Source organism: Capra hircus, chromosome 10 (genome assembly GCF_001704415.2).
Source record: "Capra hircus breed San Clemente chromosome 10, ASM170441v1, whole genome shotgun sequence".
Taxonomy (NCBI): Eukaryota; Metazoa; Chordata; class Mammalia; order Artiodactyla; family Bovidae; genus Capra; species Capra hircus.
This window is the reverse complement of record NC_030817.1, coordinates 95863111-95881418: the sequence shown is the minus strand read 5'-3', so window position 1 is coordinate 95881418 and position 18308 is coordinate 95863111. Positions and strand designations below refer to the sequence as shown.

The 18308-nt window shown below is 51.0% G+C and overlaps 1 protein-coding gene across 1 annotated transcript in view; it reads right to left on the bottom strand.

The window, feature by feature from the left end:
• Positions 1–18048, bottom strand: part of CPLX2 (complexin 2) — an 89224-nt gene extending 71176 nt beyond the window's left edge. Inside the window, exon 1 of the mRNA XM_018053710.1 lies at positions 17770–18048. The gene's annotated coding sequence lies outside the window, so the exon portion shown is untranslated. The remainder of the gene's footprint in view (positions 1–17769) is intronic.

Below are 18308 nucleotides of genomic sequence, written 5' to 3'. Positions count from 1 at the left end.
AGCTTGTGGCCGACTCAGAAGACATCCTGCTGGTGGGCCTGCCTGGACTCTGGGGCCGTGCCTCTGCCAAGCTGGGTTTTTTCTTGGTCAAGGACTGCCTTTATCTGTTTCTATGTCTCTATCCTGCATTGTATTTTTATTACCTTTATGCTGAACAAAAGTAACACACTCCCTTTTTAACCTTTAAAACATGTACTTGAAAAGGGAACAGGAGATCCTTCTCATAAACAGAATATCTGTATTGTGTTCTATAAGTGGAAAGTAATAGTAAAAATAAAAATACATGGAAAAGACAACATTGTTATTCATTTTCAGCCAGATACTCTTGGTAGCTGAAGACTGGGTCTCTGTCTTGGAAATGAAGATCAACATGCAATAGAGAGGCCTCAAGGAGATGCTACCCTCCAACTGAGACTTCCTCCTTGATGGAATCAGCTGAAAAGGAAGTAACTCTCTCCCGCGGGTATTTGACTTGTGCCTGAATAACTCTCCAAGCAATCTCATCGACCACTCGTGGTTGGCGCCTGTGGATGCTGCCTCAGCAGCCTCTGTCTGCTTCAAGATCCTGTGGCCAGCTGACTGCCAGGACCTGCTCACTGCTGCCCTCTGGGGCCTGACCACTGCTGCCTGCCTGAAACTGACCACTGCTGCCTGCCCCACGCCCATCAAACACTGGATTCCAGACTGACCAGGCCTGGACAGTTGCTTTGGCTGAGTGGAGAGCTTGGTTCTAAGCTGAGCCACCCCAGCAAGGTACAGAAAGTTATAAGAATTTACCATGTTGAGCCCACCTTAAATGACAGGCACTATGGTAGTTGTTTTATATACATCATTTCAGATTTTTCCACCTTTCAGTCATTCGTGTATCTGCTGTTATCAGTGCTGTTCATTTACTTAGTGTTTTTCTTTAAATCGATTTGCCTTTCAAAAAGCACAGAATTTTATTTTAAAAGGAAATGCTACATTATTTTCATAAATCATGAAGCCTAATATGCTGCTTATATTTTTCTAACATGCATCAATCGTGAGCTATTAAAATAATAAATGTTTATCCCTATACCACCTAAAACCATCACACACACCATCAATCACATGTGCAGCAGCCTTCGGGAAATACGACAGTCTTAGCTAATGCTCACACATCCTTGGAAGAAGGACGGTTTACAGACAAGAATGTGGAAAGGGCCCCATCTCACGTCCATAGGCGGAAAGTCTAGGGGCTGAGATTTGCATCCAGACGGCCTAACGCAGATGCCTAGACTATTTCAACATTGGTGCTTTCCAAATGATTTTTTTCAATCCAAAGAACCCTTTGAAAATGAAAATGTGTGGAAACCCAATATACTTGTGTGCGAAGTCACTTCAGTCGTGTCCAACGCTTTGCGACCCCAGGGTCTGTAGCCCACCAGGCTTCTCTGTCCATGGGATTCTCCAGGCAAGAATACTGGAGTGGGTTGCCATGCCCTCCTCCAGGGGATCATCCCGGCCCAGGGATCGAACCCACGTCGTATGTCTCCTGCATTGGCAGTTGGATTCTCTTTACCACTAGCACCACTTGGGGAGCCCAATCCAATGTATAAAATAGATAAAATTGCGGTTTTAAAAATTGGAATGGTGTGGTCTAGGGTGGGTCGGGGGAATTTCCCTTGCTCAAACTCATCCCCTGGTGGTCCCTGAGAGCCTGCCTCCGAAGCCTGGTACTCTGAGGAACATTATTTTAAACCTGCACGGCACCATCTTTCTTGACTCTCCTTAGTCCAATTTTCCCTATAGGCCACACCTCTGAGGGACAACTCTTGAATCTATGCTATCCTTTCTGGCTGGACGTCTTCACCCTGGGCTTTTGCCATCTTGAAATCTTGACATTTTCCATCTTCCCCTCCGGAAATCTCCCACTGGCATTGCCAGCCTTACTCTCCTCTCATTATTCATTCGTTGAACACTGGCGTCTAACCTGTGCCCAGGTTCTTAGACGGCATGGGGGACTGAGGCGTGCAGACGCCGTGCCTCTGATGGGTTCTCAAGCCAGCGTGGGAGAGGGACTCACAGACACAGCTGCGCAGAAGAAAGGCTGGGGCAGCCGCGCTTCACCGGAATCCCATTCGTCCCCTCCGTTCCCTCTCCCTCACATGCCTGGTCACATCCTGCGATGGGTGGTGACTGAGACGGAGCCAGCAGAGGGGACCCCGGCAGTGCTGGCTGGCGTCAGCGTTGGGACGCCAGAAGCCTTGTCTGATCACTCACTAATGCTCTGCATCTCTGCTCCCTCTAGTAACCACTGCTGGATGGAAGTCTCGAGTTAGACTCATACTCGGTAAGAACCCCAAACCTTCCCTCCAGCAGGAAGACCAGTTTATGACTCTGCCAGCATCTGCAGTATGGGGGCTCTGCCTAACTGTGGGCCGCCACAGGCCTCCTCCCCTCATGGTGGAGCTGATTTGGCCCCTCAAAGCTAGAGTCCACCTCCCATTGAAGTGGATATCCCCCAAAGTCCTCTGTCTCCCAGGAAGAGAAGACTCTGTTGCCCTAAAATATGGAAAGATCCTCACAGAGTGCCAATAAGTTTTAAAGATTCCTGAAGGACATTCAGCCTTGCAGTGCTCCCAACCAAGCCAATGCTGCTACTTTTTGGCAATGGCCCTGTCCTCTCTGAAATGCCTCCATCTTTGGAAGGCTCCAAATGTCCCCAGAACAGCACACTTGGGGTCTCCCCTGTGCTGAGGGACCATGTCTAAGTCAGGCTCAAGTTCTAGGAAGCTTCTCCCTTGGTAGTCCTTAATTTGAGTCCATTAACAAATGCAAAACAAGTCAGTTCAAGCCAAGTCAACTCAAGTCAATTCTACTCAACTCAACCCAAATCTATGCGCTTGTTGTTGGTCAGTCGCTCAGTCTGAACTCTTTGTGATCTCACGGACTGCCGCACACCAGACTTTCCTGTCCTTCACTAGCTCCTGGAATTTTCTCAAACTCATGTCCATTTAGTCAGTGATGCCATCCGGCCATCTCATCCTCTGTTATCCCCTTCTTCTCCTGCCCTCAGTCTTTCCCAGCATCAGGGGCTTTTCCACTGAGTCAGCTCTTTGTATCAGGTGGCCAAAGTACTGGAGCTTCAGCTTCAGCATCAGTCCTTCCAATGAATATTCAGGGTTGATTTCCTTTAGGATTGATCTCCTTTCAGTCCAGCGCATAATTCCTGCATGCTCATACTTCATTGCATACTTATTGCACATCTCTTTGTCTTACTACCTTGAGTCCAGCTCTTGTTCGGGAAAAGTTAGAATCTGACAACAAGACACAATCTTTACTCTCAAGGAGTTTTCTATTTTGAATGTAGATTCAGCACAAAACTTCCTGAGGGAATGAATACCTTCCAAAGGGGCCACAGAAAGAACGTCCCTTTCTGGCTTGGAGACAGTCTGACCAGTAGCTTAATCCTTGCGGTTGGCGCCAGAAGACTTTTCAAACTGCCCTTGGACTTGTCTGACCTCAAGACTTCAGACTGCAGAGTCAGTGGCCTCTCACACTTCAGAGTAGGATAGTTTATTCATAAGAGTCCTGAGTAATTCATTCAATCATTTATTCATTCACAAACATGCATTGAGCATTTTACGTGCCAGGTACTTTACAGCCATTATACCATTTAATTCTCACAGCAGTCAGTGTGGATGCAGAACCATTAAGTGGTCAGCTAGGATGTAACTCAGTCCTAATTTCAAAACCTATTCTCTTTCTGTCTCATCCCACGGTCTCTTAGAACAATTGAGTAGAATCTATAATAAAGCATAGAGATCCCCGAATGCTTAAACAAACACATTCTATATGGAGAGAAAGAGTGGATTAATGAATATTTTATGTGAGGCAAAATCCCACCTGACCAGTTTAGTAGAATGCTTTGAGAAGTGAACTATATACGGAGATAAAGGGTGACTTTTACAAAAAGCCTTTGTCAAGTTTTCATCCCAAAGCCTATTAATAAAATTGATTCATTATAGAACTGGGCAGAGGTGGGTGGTGAGTGGGAGGGAGTCTATTTTTGCATGGATAGAGAACTGGCTTAGAGACAAGAAAGAGAGGGTGGAGATAAATGGGTGCTTTTTCAAACAGGGAACTAGGATTCCCCAGGAATCGGCACCGAGTTTGGTCTTATATAACACCCAGCACACTAGCATTGAACCCCTAGTGTGTATAGGCCCTGCATTAAGCACGGGGGTATCCAAACAAGCCAGGCTCAGTTCCCCTCTTGGAAGATCCCACGAAAGGGGATGCTCAGGGATTTACAGAGAAGCTCCTGTGAAATGGCATGACCTCGGACAGCAACTGGAGAAGGCTGCTGGGGGATGGAAGGGAGCACCAGACAGCAATCAGACAATCTGAGCTCTGGGACCAGCTCCACTACCGACTTGCTGTGTGACTCTGGGCGAGCCCCTTCCCTCTCTGGCTCCCAGGTTCTGCTCCTATACAATGAAGAAGTTGGATGAGATGAAAGGGCTGTGGTGTCCTGGATGGAGGACAAGGATTGGGAACAGGGCCTGGTTATGAGAAAGTCTGCACGCACTGCGGCCAGCACGCCTCTTCCTGTCCCTGAGCTGCGGTGGGAGAGACCACTCTGTCTCTGTCTCTCTCATTTGTGAAAACTGAGGATGAGGCAAAGAGCCACGAGGTCTGTGATGCTGGGGCTCAGAGCCCAGCCTGGAATCCCTCAGTGGCATTCTCTGCGAGTGACTCAGCATCATAAATAGCTCCCATCTGGATGAGCAATGATATCTATAGCGATCAAGCGATCTCTATATCCACACACACTCTCTCTGTGCAAATATGTGGCTCAGTGTATGCTAAATACGAGGTGGCCTGGAGACGTTCCTCCTCTTAAAAGACTATTTGGTATGAAACTCAAGACTGTTTATTTAAAGAAACAAGTTTACAACTATGCACGTTGGATTACGGGTAGTGGGTGGTGAGGAAGAGGCGAGGTGGATGGATGAAGGGAGGCTGGGTGTGATCCAAGCTTGGGGGCCACCTGGAAGAGGAGCCGAGGCTGACAGGTCCACCTTTCATCCTTTTGTCCTCTGCGGGGGTGGGGTAACGAACATCCACATGAGACGCTTGGGATCCTGGGGTGGGGGTGCAGAGGGGAGTGTTAAGCTCCTCAACGCAGTAGCTCAACAAAAGGCATAGGAACTGGGAGTGAGAGGGGAGCAAGCCTCCAGCGCTGCTCTGCCCTGCCACTGATCTCAGGCAATTCATTAGTTCACTCATTCATTCGTCAAACAGACACCAACCACCTAAAACGTGCGTAGACCCCTTGGGGATACAGACAGGAAAAAGAGGGTAGGAGCTCAGGCTTAGCCGCCTGCGGCTGTCCGTCTTCAGGCAAGTCCTTCCCTTGCTCTGTGCTTCAGTTTCCTCATTTGTAACCTGGGATAATGCCTCAAGGTGTTTTGGGGGGCGGGAGGGTCTCCACTGAATAAGGTAGCACAGACAAAGACGGTCTTCTCTGTTGAAATGTAAGCTAGCGCCATTCTAACACGTGGCCAGACTGACCCATCTCATTCCCACTGGGGAGTGCTCTCGGGGACCGCCAAGGGGAAGTAACATCACGACCACCTTCACCAGGAGCGGGGGCCGCTCTGAACACCGCGTATGGGCATGAGCCTGGACAGCACCCTCGCCTTTGCTTCCTGGCTGAGCTGAGATGCAGGCACCTTCAGTTACCAGGCAGAGCAGATACCATGCCAGAGACCCACAGACTTCCTGAAGTGGGGAGAGGGTGGTAAGGGCGGGGAGGACAGGGTTGCAGGGGGTGGGGAGGCTTCCTGAATGGGCACCCCTCCCCAGACCCCTCTGACAGATGAGCCCTTGCCCCTGTTGAGGCCGCACTGATCCTCTGGATTCTGGCAAAGGGCTGGGCAGTTCAGGATGGGGTCCTGCTTGGCAGGAGACCCAGCCCTGACCCCACCTCACCTGCTCCTGACAGCAGTCGGCCGTCTTAGTCACCGGTTCAGGCAATGCTGCTGCGGTACCAGTGGCCACACTGCTTTCTGGCTTCATTGGGATTTCTGCCTGGTGTCGGTGGGTGGGATTTACGGTCAGTCAGATCTGGGTTTGAGTTCTGGCTTTGGGGAAATCCATTCCACTTCTCTGAGCCTCAGTTTCCTCCTGTAGAGAATGGGGCTACTAAGAGTACCCCCCTCATATATTGTGCCATACAGCTGCTCGTTATTATTTTGGGTTAGTTAATAGTAGTGTTATTCACTCAGTCACGTCCAATCCTTTGCGATGCTGTGGACTGTAGTCCCCCCAGGCTCCTCTGACCATGGGATTCTTCCGACAAGAATACTGGAGTTGCCATGCCCCTCTCCAGGGGATCTTCCCCACCCAGAGATTGAGCCCGGGTCTCCTGCATTGCCGGCAGAGTCTTTACTGTTTGGGACACCAGGGAAGCCTCTATTATTATTGGTGGTGGTGCTCTGACATAAGACAATGCCTGTGAAGATTTCTATTTCATGGTAGCCCCTGAAATCCTAGTTACCTTCCTCTGCTCTCTTCTAGGAGGTACCAGATAAACCTAAAAAGGCAAAGGGTACCCAGTAAGTATTTGTCGATTGAGCAAAGCTCAGCAAGTTCGCTAGGTTTGCCTTCACATGGCTCGGAAGAACGAGGCCGATGCTCCGCTCTCACATCGTAGGCGCGCACACAGGGGCTGGAAGGGGGCATGATCCGCTCGGTTTGCGCAGGGGTGAGCGTGGAGCTGGGCGAGACCCGGCAGCCCTCACTCTTTCTCTCCCGCTGCAGTCCGCTCCGCTCTGGGCTGGACGCCAAGGCCTCAGCCTCTGCAGGGACCTGAGCACAACCTGTCACCTCCTCCTCGAATATTTTCTCTTCCTGCCGCCACCAGCGTCCTGCTTGCTGTGACACACGACGTGCAGATTCCGGTCTCGGCAACAGGGCTGGGGATGGGGGGTTGGCCCCAGGTCAGGGGTTCCAACAGACCAGCCGACTCAAGGCCCTGTATGTCACTGGCGGTCTTCTGGGACCACGCTGGGTAGCACAGCCCTAACCCGCTGGGTCTCAACAGCTCCCGGCACTATCGCCTCCTCACAGAATCCCCTCTGCCCCCTCAGCCCCTCTGCTGAGACAGGAGCCGAGTGAGGACGGGCCCTGCTGCTGGCTCCCCAGAGCCTGGCACTTAGCAGGGCTTGATAAATATCTGCTGAGCGAGTGAATGAACAAGTACATAAGAGGCTGGACGACTGTGCCAGGCCCTGTTCTAAACGCTGGGAACAGCACAGCGGACAGGGCAGGCAGGCTGTCTGCTCTGGGGAGGCTGACAGTGCTTGAATTTAAAGCTAGCAGCTGGATTGGCCAAAGAGCAGAGTGGCTTCTTCCTCACTGGTGAGGTAGGGTGGGGGTGGGGGTCTCTGGTTGGGGGTGCTGGCTGCCGGGAGCATCTCTGAGCAGGGTCTGCGTGTTGAGTTGGGAGGCTGACCCTGATAGGCAGATTGGCGTCAGTGGGGGTGAACTGTTACATTTGGAACGGATACACAACAAGTTCCTACTGTACGGCACAGGGAACTATATCCAATCTCCAAGGCCAGAAAGGAAAACAATTAAAAGAGAACATGTGTATAACTGAATCATTCTGTTGTGTAGCAGAAATTAACAAAACATTGTAAATCAACTATACTTCAAAAAAAAGGTCGGGTGGCAAGGAGAGGAGTGTAGGTGCTGCAGTCAAGTGCTTTGCGTCTACCTGCTGCTGAGTCCCGAAGAGGCAGCATGTTGCCTGGCACATAGTAGGTACTCAGTAAATTTTGTTTAGTGAGTGAAGGGTAGGCAGAGAGTGTGTTGGGACAACACAGGTCTAGAGACTTGTGGGAATCAAGAGCGTTAACTACTGGAGTTATTATGACTCACCCTTAAGTGGGGCTTTGCTCTTTCTAGAGCTTTCCTGCCATGGTGATTATGCTCACTGAGCAGGTGAGGGCCCATTGGGCACAGGTTTACAAGAGAGCCCTCTGCGCTGGGTGTTAGTGTTATTGACATAAGCGGCAGGATGGGGACAGCAGTTTCAGCGTAACTGAGCTGCGTCAAGTCCTTCACATCCACAATCTCTCTCATTAGAGTAGCCGAGGTCATACTTGTCATCACAGAGGAGGGCGCAGATGCTCTGAGAAGTGTTAATCTTGCACAGTTGGAACCCAGGTTTACTCTAGAGTGAGGTGTTAAAAAGCTCACAACCTATTTGGGACCCAAAGAGGAAAGAGGATAGTTAAAATACGATGTGATATCCACCTGAGGGGGGGTTGGCCAGAGGAGACTCACTGCCAGGAGGCAGTGGGAGGGCTTCCCTGAGATGAAGAGTCTGGAGCTGAGGCTTAGGGACAGTGGGGCCGGAAGGGTTTCCCAGGCAGAGGGAAGAGCATCTGCAAAGGCGTCAAGAGAGCATGGTCTTCCCAGGCACTTGGAGGAGTTAGGTTTGGCCAGAGACTTGGGGAGAAAGAAAGATGAGGCTGGGAGATTGTCTGTGCCAGGTAGGGCGTCTCAGTTTAGCAGGGTGTGAGCTTCACCCTGAAGATCCTGGAGGGCTTGACTTTGCGCTCTAGAGAGCTCCTCTGGGAAACAGCTGATGAGTTGGGGGACGGGAAGACTCAGTAGCCAAGCTTGTGTTTGATGAGGCGCAGGGCAGAGGAAAGAGCCTCTCAGCCTCCAGGCTTGGGCGATGTGTTGAGTACAGAGATGTGGGTTCTCTGTGAGTCAGCCCTCCAGTTGGCTGACCCACCCTGCAGAGTTGGAAGCCCTCCTGCAGCTCCAAGAAGACCAGTGGGTCAGGTCCTTATCTCTGCCCCAGCCTCAGCGCAGCCAAGCCCGCCTCTGCCACCTGACTGCTCCCAAAATGTGTCCTAGCAACCTTGCAGGCTTCACCTTGGCAACCGCATCCTCTGCACTCCCCTATTCTGGCTGGGCTGGAGTGGAAGGGGGAGTTGGGGTCCCTCCCATCCACCAGACTTGCCTTGCACCCCTGGCTGCCAGCACCCTGGGGCTGATCAGGTGGAGGCTGGCCTATGTGATGAGGGATGTGGGTCTGGACACGGGACAAGACCTTGGACTGAGAACCTTCTGAGCTGTGTTCTGACTGCAGGCCTGGTGCTCTGTCTGAGTAACCTTGGTCCAGTATCTCCCACTCCTGGGGCCTCAGTTTTCCCTTCAGTAAAATAAGGAGACTGGACAAGACCGTCTCTAGTGTATAATATTGTCTTATTCCAGTTATCCCCGTGTTTAATCTTTTCTGTGGTTATTGGTTGGATGCTCTGATGATGGCATGGATTTTAGTGTTGGACTGCAGGCATTTAAATCCTGGTTTGCCTGGACAAGTTGCTGCACATTTCTGAGCCTAGAGTACTTTCCTCTATAAAGTAAAGCGAATGCTATCTCACCCAAAGGGTTGAGAGTCAGGTGACGGTACGTAGTAAAGTGCTTTGTAAACGACAAAGAGCTACACGAATGTTACCGATTTCATCACGTGGACAGTGCTCAGTGACAATGTATTAAACGCCACCCACCCCACCAGAAACAAGAGCAAGCATTCAGTGATCTTTGGCACAACCATTTCATATTCACAACAACCAATAAGGTAGCTATTATTATTCCCATTTTCCAGGTGAACAAATGGGGGGCCTCCATGGTTAAGTACAGAAGGAGCTCAGCCAGACTCCCTGGCTTCAAAACTTGACTGTTGAAAATTTAATGAGGTGGCCACACCAGCATCTCGTCTCTCCATCTTTGGTTTTGCCTCTTGCCTCAAGTCAGGATCTAACTCAGGGTCTGGTGGGTACAGGGGCAACCTTGTCATTTTTTGTGCATCTCCCAAGTGCCAAGAATTGACCACTTTCTCAGGCTTTCACAAGCATGCCACCCCCTCCCAGGGAGTCCGGTTAAAATGCAGATTCTGATTCCATGGGTCTTGGAAGCAGCTGCACTTCCTCATTTCTAATAAGTTCCCAGAAGATACTGACTTTCCTGGTTTGTGATCACACTTGGAGTAGCTGGGTCCCGTGCGTGCGTGCGTGCACGCTCATTCGCTTCAGTCACGTTCAACTCTCTGCGACCCTATGGACTGTAGCCCCCCAGGCTCCTCAGTCCATGGGATTTTCCAGGCAAGAATACTGGAGTGGGTTGCCATACTCTCCTCCAGGGAGTCTTCCCGGCCCAGGGATCAAACTCATATCTCCTGCGTCTTCTGCATCGCAGGTAAATTCTTTACCACTGAGCCACCAGGGAAGGCCCAGCTAGGTCCTAGAAGACTTTAAAGTGAAAGTGAAAGTGAAGTCATGTCCAACTCTTTGTGACCCCATGGACTGTAGCCTACCAGGCTCCTCCATCCATGGGATTTTTCCAGGCAAGAATACTGGAGTGGGTTGCCATTTTCCTCTCCAGGGGAATCTTCCTGACCCAGGGATCGAACCCGGGTCTCCTGCATTGCAGGCAGATGCTTTACCCTCAGAGCCACCAGGGGACTTTATCTTAGTAAATCCCGGGGATCAGGTTTAGTTGGCCCCAGGGTCACAGATGGGGAACTGAGGCTTGAGATGCAGTGTGCCTTACTCAGGATCCCACCATGTACAAGACATGGGTTTGAACTGCTTGACTAATGTAGTGTCCTGGGGGTTGCGGCCTAGCAGTGCCTCTAAGCTGTGTGGTCCCTGCTTGAGCTCTGTCTCCACAACTGAAGCAAGCAGTGATCTCCGCGTCCCTGTTTGGAGATGTTTGTTTCTTTCATCACGAAGAGACTAGTTTTAGATACTGGCTCCCTGTGGGAACAGGGCCCTGGCCCAGGAAGTGTCCCTGCAGGGGAGTGAGCATCTGAGGGTCAGGATTACATTCTGTACGCGAATGACTCATCTTTCAACCTCTTTTGGAATCCTGTCTTTACTTGAAAATATTTTGTATTTTAATCATCATAGATTTTTTGCATCAATCTTATTAAAAAATACTGCACAGAATGATATTTATGTTGATGGCTGAGCTTTTTAGCATCCCCTTACATTTTGCACCTAAGACAGGCGCCTCTCCACCTGCCACCCCTCCGCCTGGGCCGGCCCCGTGTCTTCCCCCTCCCTCTCCTGCCTCGTGGCATTAGGATGCTGCCTGCGAGGCACTGCGGTGCCCACCCGGCAGCCAGCCAGCTGATGGATTTATTTCCCAGCAGGAGAATCCATCACTTTGCTTGCCTTTTGGCTGACCTGCTCTGGAGGCGGCAGTGGGGACTGTGGGTCTGAAGAGGTCCCAGGGATCTCTCTGATGTGGGCTTTGTCATATCAGGTCCCTTATGGCTAGCGTGATAGAGGTAAATGACTCAGAACTTAGATTCTGTCACCTCTCTGCCTCAGCCAGTCTTCGAGGCCCTGCCAGCTCTGCCCTCTTCTCTACCACCTTCCCCTTTGCTCAGTAGGTTTCTGTCCTGTGATCTCATCAGGCTTATTCCTACCCCAGGACCTTTGCACTTTCTGCCTGGACAGCTGCTTCATGACCAGCTGCTTCTCCCTGTCCAGATGTTGGTTTCAATGTCTCTTTCGTCAAGCCTCCCCAGGCTTCCTTACCTAAGCAGCCCCACTCTCCTTAGCACACCTCTTCTTTTATTTCCTTCCTAGCACTTACGTAACTTGGTGGAATTATACTTGTTTACTCACTTATTCCCTCTGTCTCCACTAGAATGTGTTTTTATTTCATTCTTCACTGACTCTCCAGCTCCCGCAAGAGTTACTGGCCCATCACAGGTGCTCAGTAAGTATTGAGGGATCAATGAGCCGTATCCTGAGCTTCGGTTTCCACATTTGTGAAATGAAGTACAACTCTAAGCCCACACTGTCAGAATCAGAGGCCAAACAGCCTGGGCGGACTGGCTGTAGTGTTCCCATTTCACAGTTGATGAACCTGAAGCCCAGGGAGGTGCAAGGACTTACCCAAGTTTACCCAGCTGGGAAGGTCTGGGGCTGGGGTTCTCCCCAGTTTGGAGAAGCGCCCACTTCCATGCCTTGCTCAGAGGAGGCAGTCAGCAATGTGAAAACTGGATCTGAGTGCCTCTGAGTATCTTGCCATCTGCTGCTTGAACTGCAAGACCCTACTTGCCCGCCCGGCTGTCACAGCTATCTGACAAGTCAGAGACAGGAATTCTAATGGCTGGTTTTTGTGGAACACAAAGTCCTGCTTCTTGCCAATGGAGAGATGCATTTTCTCTGCATTGGCAATTACCACACTGAATGTCTGGGGAATGGCTCTCATCTTCCAGGCACTTTACCAAGATTAACTTCTGAACCCCATGCAGCGCTGCTTGCTGCAGTTTGAGGGGGTGCCTGGGGGACTGTGGCCAGCAGTGTCTCTGTCACAGGGAAAGCTGAGGTTTGGAGGGGCTTGAGGCCCCCAAGTCAACATCTCCAGGAGTTTATTTTCCTGAGAGCAGTTCCTCCACTGTCTAAAATGCCCTGACCTTCTCGAGGATTCAAGGATTCTGACTTTCCCTGCCCCATTTGTTCATTAGTTCAGCAGTGTATCTACAAATATTTGCTGAGACTATCCTAGGCATTCTTATAACCCTGAGGCTGCAATGGAGAACAAAGTGAAATATATAGTGTCCTTGCCCTCCTACAATAATGGATCTGTAGGGGAGAGAGATGACAGTGTCTAGTAACTGGCTGTGTGACTCTGGGTAGGTTCCTTTCTATTTCTGGGCCTTGGGGTTTCAGTTTATTTTCCACCCCCAACCCCCCCCCCCCCCCCCCAATTTAAGAGACTTTGATGACTTCTCACTGCGGAAAAAAAAAAAGAAAGAAAAGGAAAAAAAAAAAGGCAAGATGGGAAACTTCGCTGGTGGTCCAGTGGTAAAGGATCACCTTCCCAAGCAGGGGATCTGAGTTGATCCCTGGCTGGGGAACTAAGATTCACATGCCTGAGGGCAACTAAGGCCATGCGCCACAACTACTGCACCACACGCTCCAGAGTTCACGCCCTGCGACCGGACAAGCCCACACACCTCGACTAGAGAAAGTCCGAGTGCCCCAACAGAGACCCGGCGCAGCCGTGACAGCCATTGGCTTGCAGACAAAAGACAGGCAAACCAAGACGGGCCTCCCTGGCCTGAGCGTCAAGGCCCCTCAGTGCTGGGCTCTCGCTGAACTTTCCCAGCACGTTCCCTGCCTTCCCACCCCCATTTTGCCGCATTTTTATTTAACCAACACTCGCTTGTCACTTTCTAAATGCCAGGCACTGTCTAAATGCTTCACAAAATGTAACCTGTTTAATCCTAACAGAAACACCCTGATATGTGTTGTGATTCTCATCTCCATCTTAAAGATGAGGACCCTGAGACACACAGAGGTAGGTAATTCACTTGAGGGTACACAGCTGCTAAATGGGCCAGGCCGGCTGGTGCTCTCTCCCGGCATCCCACTGCCTCTATGTCCCCTCCCTGCCTGTTTCAGACACCAGTCCTGCCATCTCCTTTTCTAGATACAACTCAACAGACATTGCCCACTTCCGGAAGCCTCCCCTGATGTCTCCGAGGCTGAATGAGCTCTTCTTGTCTCTGGGTTCCCGCGACGCCTTGCACACCTCCCCACAGTAGCCCTTCCCATGGAACACACTTGTTCTGGTTTGTGTATTGTGTTCTCTGTTGGATGCTGAGCATCTCAATGGGGGAGGCTGGGTTTCACCCTCTCTGCTCCCTCTTGCCCAGCCCAGCATTCCCAGATCATGCACTCTGCATGCTGCAACCAGAGGCAGCTTTTAAAAACAAAACTAGTTTTTATCACTCCACTGCTTGAACAGCCAGTGACAATCCACTGCACTTAGAAGGCTTTGCACGGTCTGGTCCCTGCCCACCCCTCCTTATCTGCTCTCACTCTCCTTCTCACCCACTTGGCTTCTAGCCACTTTGGTTCCTGTCTGTCTGCAGACAGTCTAGGCTCACAATAAACGCTCTGTTGAGCTATTCCTTCTGCCTGGAATGTTTTGCCCCACATCCACATATGACTGACATTTTTAATAATTTGGGCTTCAGTCCCATGTCTCCATTGCAGACAGACCTCCCCTATTGTTTGTTTGTTTGTTTGCTTAACTGTTTTCATATTTACCCTTTACTTACTGTTAATGACTGTGTCTATTGCAAGTCTGTAAGCCCCATGAGAGCAGGGGGCTGGAGGGTCTTGCTCAGCACATGGAACAGTGCCTGACATAATAGCCGCTCAATGAGTTCATGTTGAAGGAAGAGTAGATGCTCTCCAAGGTCTCTTTGGGGAGATACAATTCAATTAAGCCCGGATAATATAATATAACTTATCTAATTTGGTCTCATCTCAGGCTAAAAGCTGGGATAATTTCACAAGCTGAAATTCATGATCTTCATTACCCTCCTACATCTTACCTGCAATCATACGCCTAGAAATAAGGCCACTTTATTGACTATTCTCTGCTGACTCCTCTTCATCAGGGATGCTTAAACTTCTTATACATGTTTTAATTTGTCCAACTAAGACTCAAGGAAACTTGTGAGATATTGCCCTCACCATTTTGCAGGCAGGGACATCCCTGAAAAGCAAAACTGCTGACTTGAGAAGTGCCCAGAGCCCAGTGGGAGCACACACTCTCATCACAGCCATCACATTTCATCAACAACAGGAGAGACATCATGCTCCAGGAAGGCACAAGAGCTGAGCACTGCCAGCGCCTGGGCCAAACGCTACTCATTTAACACCCCCAAGGAGTGGCTATCTGTAGCTGAGAGGGATGTGCAGCCAAATTCAGGGCAAATGGGAAGTCTTCACATACTTCTGGTTAAAGCAGGCAGGATGGACACACATGCGCAGAATTGAGGTCTAGGCGGCTGAGTGCAGAGGTATCGCTAATGTGCAGCAGCTGGAACAGAGATACTATCATCCTCAACTTTCTTCAGAAAGATATGAGAGGGAGCTGCGTCAGGGTGCCTCAGAGACCCATTGTCACACATTGCCATCCTCTGGAGAACCAGAAAGGACCCTTCTTGCCCTACTTCCGCCTCTTCCTTCCGGCTTCTTTGAGATGGGGAAGGAAATGGCATCTCAAGTGGAGGGGCTGAGAAACTCTAAGGCCTAATCTTTTGGGCAAAATGGAGAACTGAATAGAACTCTGGAATTTTAAGTTCAAAGGTCTTGGCTCTGGTCTCAGCCCCGTAGGAACTTGGATACATTCCTCCCCATCTGTGTCCCTGTCTTCTTCATCTGTAAAATATGGCTATTGGGTTGGATGGTTTCCATGACTTCATAGCTTCTGTATTTATGAGCTTATGATTCAGATGACTTTGAAAGGAATCTCAGTTTTTTCTTCTTCTTTATGGGGCTGTATTTGTCTTTTGATAAGTTTTGCCAATAGTCACTGGCCCCTGGTCATAGTATAGGTAGTAGAGAGTATTCTAGCTTGGTAAAATTTGTAGAGAGTTGATGTACCCTTTGCTTTTCTTAAAATAGTTTCTCTAAAGCATGTGGCTTATCACCACAGTGATTGCTTCTCTCAAAACTTTATACTAAGGAACAGCAATGTTCAGAACATATTAAGAAGAGAAAGCCATGGTTTGAGTTAGTGACTTCTAAGGTGGCATGGCATTTGAATGGCAGAGGTTGTTGCTGATGTTAAAAATCCTTCTGTATGAAGTGATAGGATGTCTTAGCTTTGCTTCGAAATAAGTCTGTTTTTGTGTGTGTTTGTACATGTATGTGTGATGAGAGCGGTTGTGGGTATAGATGAAATAAACTGCCCAACTGTTGAAGCTAGATGATGGGAACGTGGGGGGTTTATTATACTATTCTTTCTATTTTTAAAAATGTGTTTGAAATATTTCATCACAAAAGGGCCTTTGGAGCCTGACTCCAGCTTTCTCTACACTCTCATTTCCTAGTCCCCATCCTGAGGACGCTGTGTCACAGTGACATCACCCTGGTGGCTGTGATTTCACACGTGGGGCCCCTACTCACAGCTCCGTCTGTTCAAGGTAGTTTTCCTCCTTTCCTGCCTCTGTGATCTCGCAGCCTCGCATACTCACCTTAATTACAGCACAAGCGTCATATTGCAATTGTTTACTTTCTGCTTCTTGTGCTGGTCTGTGTCCCTTTCAGGACACTTCTCTGTCTCCCTAGCTCACAGCCAGGGCACATGAGTCCTCAGCACATGTTTACAGAGGGAATAATATCAGGAATAGTAGTTATTATTTTTTGAGCACTTATTATGTGCCAGGCACTGCCCTAATCTCATTATATAGGTATTTCATTAAAGCCTCACTACAAGTGGGTACTATTAACCTGTCTTCTCAGAAGGTCACTTCCAAGGTCACAGACTTGTAAGTGACAGAGCTGAGATTTGGACTCAACTGAAACTACTTGGCTTTTCTCTGCACATCTGGTATTTTAAGACTTCTCTATCAATCTTACACAAGTCCAGGATTTGGGGAGCATGAATTTTAGGCTCAATTTTGCTACAAAATTGCTAAGTGACCTTGGGCAAATTACCTTTGCCCCCTAAGCTCAGTCTTTCCATCTCCCAGTGAGACTCTCAGTAAGCGAGGATCACGTGATTCCAGGGCCCTCCCTGCTTCAGCAGAGGAAAGGTTTCCTCTTCCACATTTGATCTCCTGTCGCCGAACTGGCCTCCCTGTTTGGGAATCTCCTAGCTTCTCATCCTCTTTTCTGGCCACTTGCAACCTCCCAGAGTCAAGCCATTTTCACAACCTGCTGCCCAGGTCCCCTCCTTCCCCCTTCTTTCCTTGCGGGCTTCACTCTGGAGGTGGGGGCGGAACCCTAGGCAGGAGGGAGGGGGAGCGTGTAGCCGCCGGCTTCGTGAGGCTTCCCCGCGGTTTCTCGGCCCCCTTCCCCCCACGGAAACTCAGCCTCACACTTTCTAGGGATGTTCCGGGGACAGTCGGAGTCAGTGATTGCAGCTGCCAGCCTTAGGCATCTGTGTTAGGCTTTCTGATGAAGTCCGCGGTCCGGAGCTAGCGTGGAGGCGGGGATTTGGAAGAGAGAGGGGGCGGCGCACTCCTTCCTCTTAGCCTAGGCCCAACCTGCCCAACTGTAGCCCGGGACCTTTCTGTGCCGTCTCCCCTCCCATCCTCTTTCCGACTTCCAGCTGGGACCCGCCATTGCACCGCCAGGCCTTGGCGAACTGCAGACCCAAGCCAAGAAACGCGCGAATATGACTAGGCCCCCTCCCCTGCTCGCCTCTGGCGCTGCTCTGGGGGAAGTCGAAAGACCCCCACGGAGGTAACCACCCACTCCCAAGGAACGCAGGAGGCCCCAGCCAGCCCCCTGTCTTTGTTCACGGCTCGCTAGGAAGGTGGCGCCCGGCGAGAGCTGTCCGCAGCTACGGTGCTGACGCGGGGAACGGAGCCCGCGGGGGCGGAGGACTGTCCTCCGCGACCGTGGTACTGAACCCGGACCGAACCATTAGAGGAGCCGGCCCGGCGGGCGCGGTCCGCCTGTGCGAGAACTGACCCCAGGGAGAGGACGCGGCGGGGCGCGGGAGCTGTCCCCGAGGTGGTGCTGAAGCGAGTTGGAGCCCGTGGCGCCCTCCGCCTCGCCCCGGAAGAGCCGGCGGCAGCGCAGAGCTACCCGGAGAAGGAAGGAGGGCGGAGGAAGCCGCCCTCAGGGAGCTCAGCAGCGCGGGGCCTATGGCTAGGGTCTCTCCCGCGAACCTGCTCCAGCGGAGGAGGTGGCGGCTCCGCAACCGAGAGCGAGCGCGAGTTCTACGAACCTGTTGGAAGCTGCAGCTCCACCGCGGCCGACCAGGGCGCCCGGGACCGAGGTTCTGGAGCGCCTCTCCCTGCCCCCTCTTCCTGGACTCCTCCGCGGAGGCGCTCCCTCCTGCCCGGGCTAGCACATGTGCACGCAGGGGGCGCCGAGCCCCTCTTCGATCCGCCCCGAATGTCCGTCGGGCTGCAGGGCGCCGAGTCGACAGGCCTCCCCCAAGGGCAGACCCGCTCCCAGGGAGACCCAAGCTTCCTGAGAAAGGAGGCGGGGGCTCGCGACGGGGACGAGAGAGGGCGCCAGCAGAGGTGTCTGTAACCCAGAGGGAGGCATGGGGGAGCTCCCCAGAGTCATTTCTGTCCTGAAGTTTAGAGACAACAGGGTCCTGTTGCTTAAGGGACAAAGGGCATCCTGCTTTGGAAACATCTCTCCCCCCCGCCCCTCTTCGTTTCCGGGGTTAACGACCAAATGCAGATCTTGTACCTGCTCTGCGGCAAACTATTCACTGGTTCAACTGCCTTTCGTGCCTCACTCCAGTCCATCATC